The sequence below is a fragment of the Porites lutea genome, chromosome 13, assembly GCF_958299795.1.
Source record: "Porites lutea chromosome 13, jaPorLute2.1, whole genome shotgun sequence".
Lineage (NCBI taxonomy): Eukaryota > Metazoa > Cnidaria > Anthozoa > Scleractinia > Poritidae > Porites > Porites lutea.
In genome coordinates, this window is record NC_133213.1 from 11,469,861 (window position 1) to 11,478,771 (window position 8,911).

Here is an 8,911-nt window from a genome sequence, read left to right on the forward strand (position 1 = left end):
ACTCTCCCCTACCCCGCCCCTTCGCCATTTTTTGTAGCTCACTTTTCTTTGCGTTTTCCCAACTATCTGAAGGCCTGTTACAGGTTAACTACGTGCATTTCTTTATTTTTAGCTTTTTATGGTATATATTCAACTTGAGCGTCGAGCGCTTTTGGCTCTTAATTATTGATCAGTAGGAGCGGATGTGGTAGTACTAACTTTTCAACTGCTTTTAGACTGCGAAACTGTCAGTTTTTTTTTCTCTCGGTTTCTTTCTTTATTTTTTTGTTCGCCAGTTTCTATCTTATTTTTTAGACGTATTTTTCGCTTCTCGCCCCAGTCTCACTCACTCTCCCACCCATTTGTTTGCTGTAATACTGAACTGCAGATAACAGGTTAAAGGACTGAAAGTTCCTTTTAACATAATACTAAACCTAAGAAGAATCTTGTAACGAACGAATTGGAACACTTAAAAAGGAAAGACAGACTTGAGGACTTTCCTGATCCTCCGTAGCCTTAGTCCATGAAACTTAGACGCCCATGGTACCCTCTAAAATGTATTTCCCCATGCCATATGTATTACGGATAAGCCCCTTGGATTGCATTCATTGAAAGTTTCGGTAGTGGTTATGCAGCTGAGGCCTTTTTTTTAATCAAGATTTATCCAGGGGCATACAATTTAGCAGAGCTAGTTTAAATGGAGGCCTGACACAACACAAATGACAAAGACATTAAAACATTAAAACTAGAAAATTAACTATGTAACAAAGGCAACATGAACCGCGGGTCTTACTGCTTAAAATAGCGCTTTAGTTTGATTTTACATTCGTTGAATGTCTCTACTTGTCTAATGATCGTTAGGGTGTTGTAGGTCCGAGCACCGTTTATTCTGAAGCTGCATTCATTTGGTATTTAGTAGTTTTTGCGAAGGGAGGGGCAGCAAATCTCGGCTTCTGGTGTTATAGCCATGGAAAAGGTGCGCGTGCCTAAACTCTGAAAGTGAGTATGAAGGTGCTATGCCGTGAAGATACTTGTGGACTAAGACGCATTTACGATAATTTCTGCGCCCTGCTTGTAGGCTGGGCCAGCCAAGTGTTGATTGTAACTCCTCAGCCTCGATAGATCGACCCTCAATAATACATGCGGCTCGTCTATTTAGCTTATCTAGATAAGCTTTGCTCCCAACCCCACAACTGTACTAGACAGACGAACAGTAATCGAACAATGGCAAGACTATAGTATTGTAGAGCATTTGACAAGTTGGCTTGGAAAGAAACTTACGCGCTCGACGCAGAATACCTTCAAATCCTGACTCTATTTAAGACAAAAACCATTCATTTCATTTTCCGGTTTTGCGAGACAAAACACCAATTTTTATGACCCATCTAGTCCATTTTTATTTTTCATACAGAATTAAGTAATAAAGGGGACGGCAAAAAAAATGGAAAAGAAACAAGATTCCCTGATTAGATTTTTTAAAAGTTCACGGTTGGTACCGCACATGTAGACGGCTCACCGCCAATGTCTACCCCCTGTTCAAGGCCTTTCGTCTACAAAATACCATGTTCAAGACCATTGCTTGGAATTGTATAACCTGTTTAATAATCAAGGCCTCCAAAACCTTACAGTAGTGTTTGCCACAAAACTGAATTAGACTGAGAGCCTTAGTCTGCTTTACCGTAGTACCGTGTGGACCTCCGGAAGAATTGTTTGCAGCCAGCCCCAAAAGCCAAAGAGATTTCGTCTGTCGCTGGTCAATAGGGAGGCTATTCCAAAGAACTGCGTCAGAAAAACTGTTTTTCTGAACATCTGTCTGGGGATTGAGGAATATCGAGTTTGCTGTTGGTGTCTGTTAAAAAGTAATTAGAGATGTTGCAACGATCTTCCATTGCTACCATCTGCTATGCACATAACAAGGCCCCTCAAGGTACCTAAGATATATGACGCATAGTCTGCGATACACCCGCCTCTCTCTGCGCTTTGACGAAATGTCCCTAGCGGCAGATAGTGGTGAGAAGAAGCTGTAACGCATGCTTTTGACACAAGGCTTTTTTACTATTTTCATGGGTAAACCAGTCGCTTCACGGTTTGGGCAAATGGTGAACAGAATTCAGGACTGATGAATTTTGATTCCGTTCGGTAATCGCGTTTGCCATTTGCCTAAGTCAGTTTCTTTTAACGAAAATAGGCCGCGAAAGCGTGAAACTAATATTCAAAAAAGGTTTGAAGACGTGATATCCGAATTTCCGCCTGTATTTTTCCAACCAGGAAAACAGGAATGCTTTTTCAGACGTTCCGTTTGTTTCAGGATTTTCCACTGAAACGTAAAAAACAATTACCCGAAACTGAGTTTATAATGGTGAGCCCGGCAAAGCACCAAAATGTCGACCTCTTAGTTTGTTTTGATGGCTCATATATAGAGTCATTTATAGAATAACTAAGATAGTACGTGCGCTCTGATTGGCTGAGAGGCGTGTTTGCATGAGAGTATGTAAACATGGTTGTGACATCAAGATGTTTTGCTTTTCGCGCTAATCACACAAGCACTAACTTGAAAAAGGTTTTGAGTTGAAAACCTCGACAAGTTTACTTTATTCACCCATTTCCTCTTCGGCTGAAACTTGGAAAATCTTTAGAAACATGCTTTGTCAATTTTTTTTCGCTTGAGCTGACATTTTAAGCAAGAAAAAAAACCGTATTTTGGAAAGCATCTGTTTTGCAAAACAAGGACTGATTACGCGTACAAGCTTCGTGTACAAGACTTCGCGACTGGTAAGAATTTGACTATTAATTGCAAGCTAGCTCTAAACAAGAGAGTTTTGCTTTTTTCTGGGGAAAGTTATTTTATAAAAAGCAATAGAAAACTTTTTTCCTGTGTTTGCATAGCCTGATATAAACACTCGAGGGTAGGGAGAATTCGAGACAGACTTCGTCTCGGGTTTGCATAACTGTCTCGAATTCTCCCAACCCCTCGAGTGTTTATATCAGGCTATGCAAACACGGAAAACGTTTTCTATTGCTTAATCAGTAACTTCATGATTCATACACGTTGTCATACACGTTGGCATCCACGTACTAGTGAGTAGCTTTTTTTCAGTTTTGAGACCCCGCAAGGGTAAAAACTTCGAAAAGAACTATTGCACCAATACTTAGTCGAAAATATTTAATTGCTTCAAGGCAATTAGTTTTTATAAACCAAATGGCATTGTTTGGCGATGATTTAATTCGTAAATATCCCGCAATGCAAAAATTCATTCAGTAAACAGATTTTTTTTCTGTTTATATAACATTTTTTGAGGAAATCGAGATAGTCTGAAAGCTGAACGTGAAAGTGTGTGACGCTATTTCGGTGACGCTTTATGTTGTATATGAAGGAAATCCTGCAATCAATAAGAATAATCGGTTTACTGAAGATTTAATTTCGAATTGGCTTTTAATCTGCCTTGAAGTTAATTGTTTAAAGCGTATCTATCGGTAACACTGGCGTGACGGGCCGTGTCACGCTATTTTTATGCACTGGAATGTTGCGATTCTTCGCAAAATTAGGGTTGAACTCGTGGTCTTGCAGGCTAATTAAAATCGTTTGCCCAGAGATTTGTTCAATTTTTCTGGTAGGTTGGGGCCTAGTAATGCCGTAGAGAGTCAATTTGCGAAATTCTACGTTATAACACGTGGTTAAAAATTGCATTATTCTATCCCCATAATTTTGAACGGTAAAAATTGCCATTAGGGCCTATTTTTAACAAAAGCTTTTTGGCCACAAAAATTTTCCAGCTTTCACAAATGTATCGTTTTTATAAGTTAGAAAGGGTCATCAAAACTATTCGTGTTCTTCAAAGACTGCCAAATCGTTGTAGTTTGACGAACGAGTCAACGAAATTTGTGTGAAATTTCGCTTTACCGGAAGTGGATTTTGAGCTCCGAACGGGCAAAATGAGTTTTCTTGAATTTTAACAAAAGAACACGATTGTTAGGAAAACTAACTACAGCATGTTTCATTACTCGTTAAGGGTTATCGATGAGCCAACAATGAGCGAAATCAAATTTTGAGTTTTTGCCGACCGTGGGTCGATATTTACGGAAAGCCGCTCTTAATAAGTCATAGTAAATCGCTAAAGTAGGAAGTCTTCATGACATTTTCATGTAAGGTTTTTTAAATAATTAAAAATGATATAGAAATAAGGCTCGCTTTTTGAAAGCATTTTAATAAAGGTCATTTTAAATTACTTAAAGACAGTTTTTCCTACCCTTCCGTAAATTTCAGCTCGTAAATTCCCTACTGTTTGACGTACCTGAAGCCTGAAAAGGTACCACAGTGTAATCCACTTTGTGTTAAATAAAACGGCCAAAGGTCGTCAAAGTCCTCAAAAGTGGGTATTTTATTTCCTTTTAAGTTGCCTTACTTCATTTTTCTGCTCTCCGGAGTTAAATTACGTGCATCGACTTTCCACCTTAGCTGGAGAGCGAGCGGACGCCCTTCTTTCCTCATTGACAAGCGCGGCGAGCGAAAAAGTGAAATAATGCAAAGTAATGGCGAAAAGGAGGAGAGATTGGGCAGAGAGAGGAAAAATGACTTCTTATTGCTGCCTCCACAGGGAAGCTACCTATTTTTGTCTTGAGCGTCTGAAAACTCGATTTGTCGGAAAGTTTGCTTCGCTGTTTGTTAGCATCCTATCCAGCGAAGTGAAATGGCAGCCAAAATTTTATCCGATAACCATGTTGTGACTGCTAAGAAAGTGAAAGTCTATGATCCTTTCTGAGCACGCTTTAAAAGGAAATGGCGATAAACTTGTTATAGAGTTTCTTAGCACTCTTGAATTTGCGACCCCTTAGTTAGACATTCATCAGGATTCGTGAGTGTTACGTATGAGGAAGAAGTCGAAAAAAGGGACGCGGACGCGAGTGCGAGGGACAGTTTGATTTTTTCTGCAATGCAGTCGGTAAGATTCTCATTTGCTTGTCATGTCAGTTGTTAAGTTAAGTATGTTGGGAACGTAGCGAAAGTTAAAGTGAGGATTCGAGGGAATTTCGCAGCACTGTCGTTCCATGAGCCCAACCAGTTATCAGCTATGGATTGCTGTGGTTCACGAACACAATCGATGAAATCTTGTCAAGAGGAGACAATTTGTTTCAAAGCGCCCGAGACAATCAACTCAGCAGAATCGTCTTTTTTTAGCAGATAACCTTCCTATTGTAGTTCATTACTTTTTCTAACGAGGGGAATGAAGCAGCGCGGTGAACAAACTGAATTACAATTGAGGTCATAATTTGCTTTGGCAACGAGGCGACTGAAACAAGCGAATTGCTTACAGAGTTGAGCAAACTGAATTAAGAATTTCCTGTTCATTAAAAGTACTTTTTTGAATTGATTTCATGTGAGGTAAAATAATGACTACAACAGAAACAAATTCAGTGAAACAAATTCAGTGACAATTCACTAAATCGAAGATGCGTTAAGCCTAAGGCTTTTTTCCAATATTTCACTGTACGTAAGTCTTTATTATGTACCTGTCAATAACAATCCAACCTGATTTTTCAGTATGCATTTTATATACAACCTTTCATTATACATACGGATAAAATAATATTGAGACTGATATATTGATGCATGTTGATTATTGATTAAAATCTTTTGGCATTCATTGCTTGCAGAATGTCCTGTGTTTTTCTTTGAAAATAAATCTAAGAATGAGCAGGTTTCGAATTATAGTCAATATCTGAAGATGAAGATAAAACAAGCTTGAAAGATACAACAGAACTCAACTTCAAAATTATATTTTATACATCATCAATTTACTTTCTCCTTTTTCTAATCTTACGATCTTGAAGACCCTCTGATATCCACAACTGAGATATATTATTTACCACCTATCCAACCCCTTGATCTTTCTACATGCGGCAGCACTTCACCTCCAATATGGAACCTCTAGTTTTATCTCGTTTTTGTCTTTGCTCGGGCTTCCGCCCTCGTTCCTAGCGGCTTCGCTGCTCGCCCCTCTCGCGTGCTCTCCATCTCCGTGACTCAAAAGAAAAATAAGAGACTGCTCGCAGTCTGCAGGCCAGCAAGACTCCGATAACAGCAAAAACACTGGTTCTGTTCTCACAAGGGGCCAAGCTTTCCAGTTTCTATTCGTTTACAAATCTAGCAAACAAAGGCACGTAATTTATTGCTGACTTTTTACATGAACGCCATGGTTAGTGTGTTTCGCCAACAGAACATTTGCCTTGATGGGCTTAAGGAACCAGAGCAATCGTGACAGCTTAAACTTGTTGTTGTTGCGTGTCGTATAAGGTTTTTTTGGAAGTGCTCCCCCCAGCCCCTTCATTCTATTCTTGCGTTTTGCGCAATGTTTGTTTTTTAAAATGATCAGAGTCGTCAACATTAGATATTTTATTTCATTTTACTACATTTTTCTGCTCTCCAGAGTTAAATTTCGTACAGATTAAATGCAGTTTCCCACCCACCAGGCAAGCAAGACTCCGGTAACACCAAGGGGCCAAGCTCCCGGGGCCAACCTATCCAGTTTCAAACGAGTTTCGTCGTATGTCTGTAAAAATCTAGCTAACGGTATTTCATGACAAAAGTAATTTATTGCTGACTTTTTACATGAACGCCATTGTTAGAGTCTTTCTCCAGCGGAACTTCCTTGAATATGCAACCGGACTGAATCGTGACAGCTTGAAAACTTTTTCTGCTGTGTGGTGAGATCAAAAGTGCCGTCATTTATTTTGTTACATGATAGTGCTCCTTGTTACGTATAAATAATTTGGCAATCCTAATCTTCAAGTCTTAACAGCCAGGTTGTCTCACAGTCGGTCAGACGTCGATCCCGCCGCAAAGCGAGTATCAAACGTTAACTATGGTAGCAAATTTCGTTTTTGCCTGCCTCCTGATCCTTCGCATATCATTTATTGGTGAGTAAGGATTAATAGCAGGATAATAATTTTTGTCTGACCGTGGATTTGAGCCATTTTATAAGGAAAGAAAGCTTTACAGGAAAACAACACAAAAAAAGGCGACAGAAGGGCGTCGTTCGCCTTTGATCCCACTGACGCAAGCTTTTGATATTCCAGCCGGAATCGAATCAAACTTAATAAGTCAAATAAGAGGGAACTAATGCATTAGTTTAATATTTTAGAGTTACAGAAAAGCGTACCAAAAATTCGTTGCGAGATCTAGTTTAATGGATCGTCTTAAGCACAACAGGAATCATAAGTGCCGGGGGGTGGGGGTACTCCCCCAAAAAAGTGACGGGGGTGCTCGTCGTACCTTCTAGGGGTTTAAAAATTTGTGGATTGGTACCGCTTAGGGTGCTAAAACCTAAAATGACTGTTGATATGCTTTATTAGGAGAAATATTTCTGGCAGTATTTTTAAAAAGTCCTCGAGAAGAAAGTGTTCGAAAGTTATCTTTACTACTATGAAAATTTGCAGTGCCAGTTATTATAATTTGTTGTTGTTGAATTGGTACCTCTTGGGGGTGAAAATGAATTTGGGACACGCCCATAAAACAAGATTCTAGTACCTTTTAGAATTGTTCTCGAAATTTTCCGACGAGCATCCTCGTCATTTTTATAAGTGGAGTACCCCCCCTCCCCTACCCCCGGGTCATACGTTACTACTGCGCCTTAAGTCTGCCTTTTTTTGCTACCTTTTTCACATAAGCTGTCGACAAAGGGTTTCAGTCCGTTGGTTGCCATGTCCAAGTCATTGTTAGAGTCAGTTGCAAGTCTACGCAATGAATATAGCTGCATTTTTGCAACCGAAGGAAAGATTAACCCGGAGAAAAACAAAACCATGTTACGTTACAAAGTGAAAGTGTATATAGGTTTAAGAGCGCGTGTTGTTGTAGTTGGATCCTGACCAACTAAAATTAGAAAGGTAAATAAAGAAGATAAGGGGTGAAGGGGTGGGGTGGGTAGGGGAGTTATCGTACTTCTTGTTTGGAGTACATTGTAGATTGTCGTGTTTCTAGAACCCCGGGGGAGGTACTCCCTTATATATTTAGCTGGACAGAGAACGTTACGAACGTTGCGAACTTTTAGTTTTGTCTTCATTTTCGATTCATTTTTCTTTTAGCCCCTGACGAAGGTTTGTTTTCAAACCGAAATATTGGGCTAATTTGTTTAATATATTTTTTTGGTTGTTTTATTCTTTTGTTTACTTCTTCATCGCCTTACGTGAGGATCAGTTTGCCTTTTTATATTTTCTACAAACTGTACTAATCCAGGTTTACAACTAAGAGTTCCAGCATCACTCAACGGTTTGTCGCTGTGGACTAGTTTATATTATTATTTTTTTTATCTTCGCGCCAGTCTGTTCTAAACAGAGTATATCATTTACCTCGAATTTCGTGCCAGTCTGTCCTCATTACTATTGTTTTCCAACTGTACGTTTCTTGACACACTCCGCGTGTCTGTCTGACGTCACATAGGCAAGAGTGTCAAGTCGCTTGTGCAAATGAGCAGGGGACACCACAGTCATTAGAACGACGGAGGTCGGAGGGAAGATAAAAAGCTAGCGAATAGTTCTATATATCGCTAATTTTATCATAAGTGTGTAAGCTTTGTTGTTGTTTTTATCTGGTTGTGTTAACCGTCAATTCCTTCATAAGGTATTCCGTCTGTTTCTCCAAACTCCCCTCCAAACCTGACCCTATTCCAGATTGAAACATTCCATTTTTCCATACCCGTATTCGGTCCTGGCTAATAAAAGTTGTACTCGGTATCATACTACTTATAGTAAAGAAATTTTTATTAAGTAGTATTTGAAAATGAAAGTTCTTATTCATTTTTAGATGAAGAGTCCATACCTGATTTCAGATCAAAACGGCTCAAAATCCCTAACCATTGGGCGGGTGGCACATACCCCGGGATATAGCCATTTGAGGCGTGTGCCACCCCTCCTCGTGCGCCAGGCATATGTTCGGCCG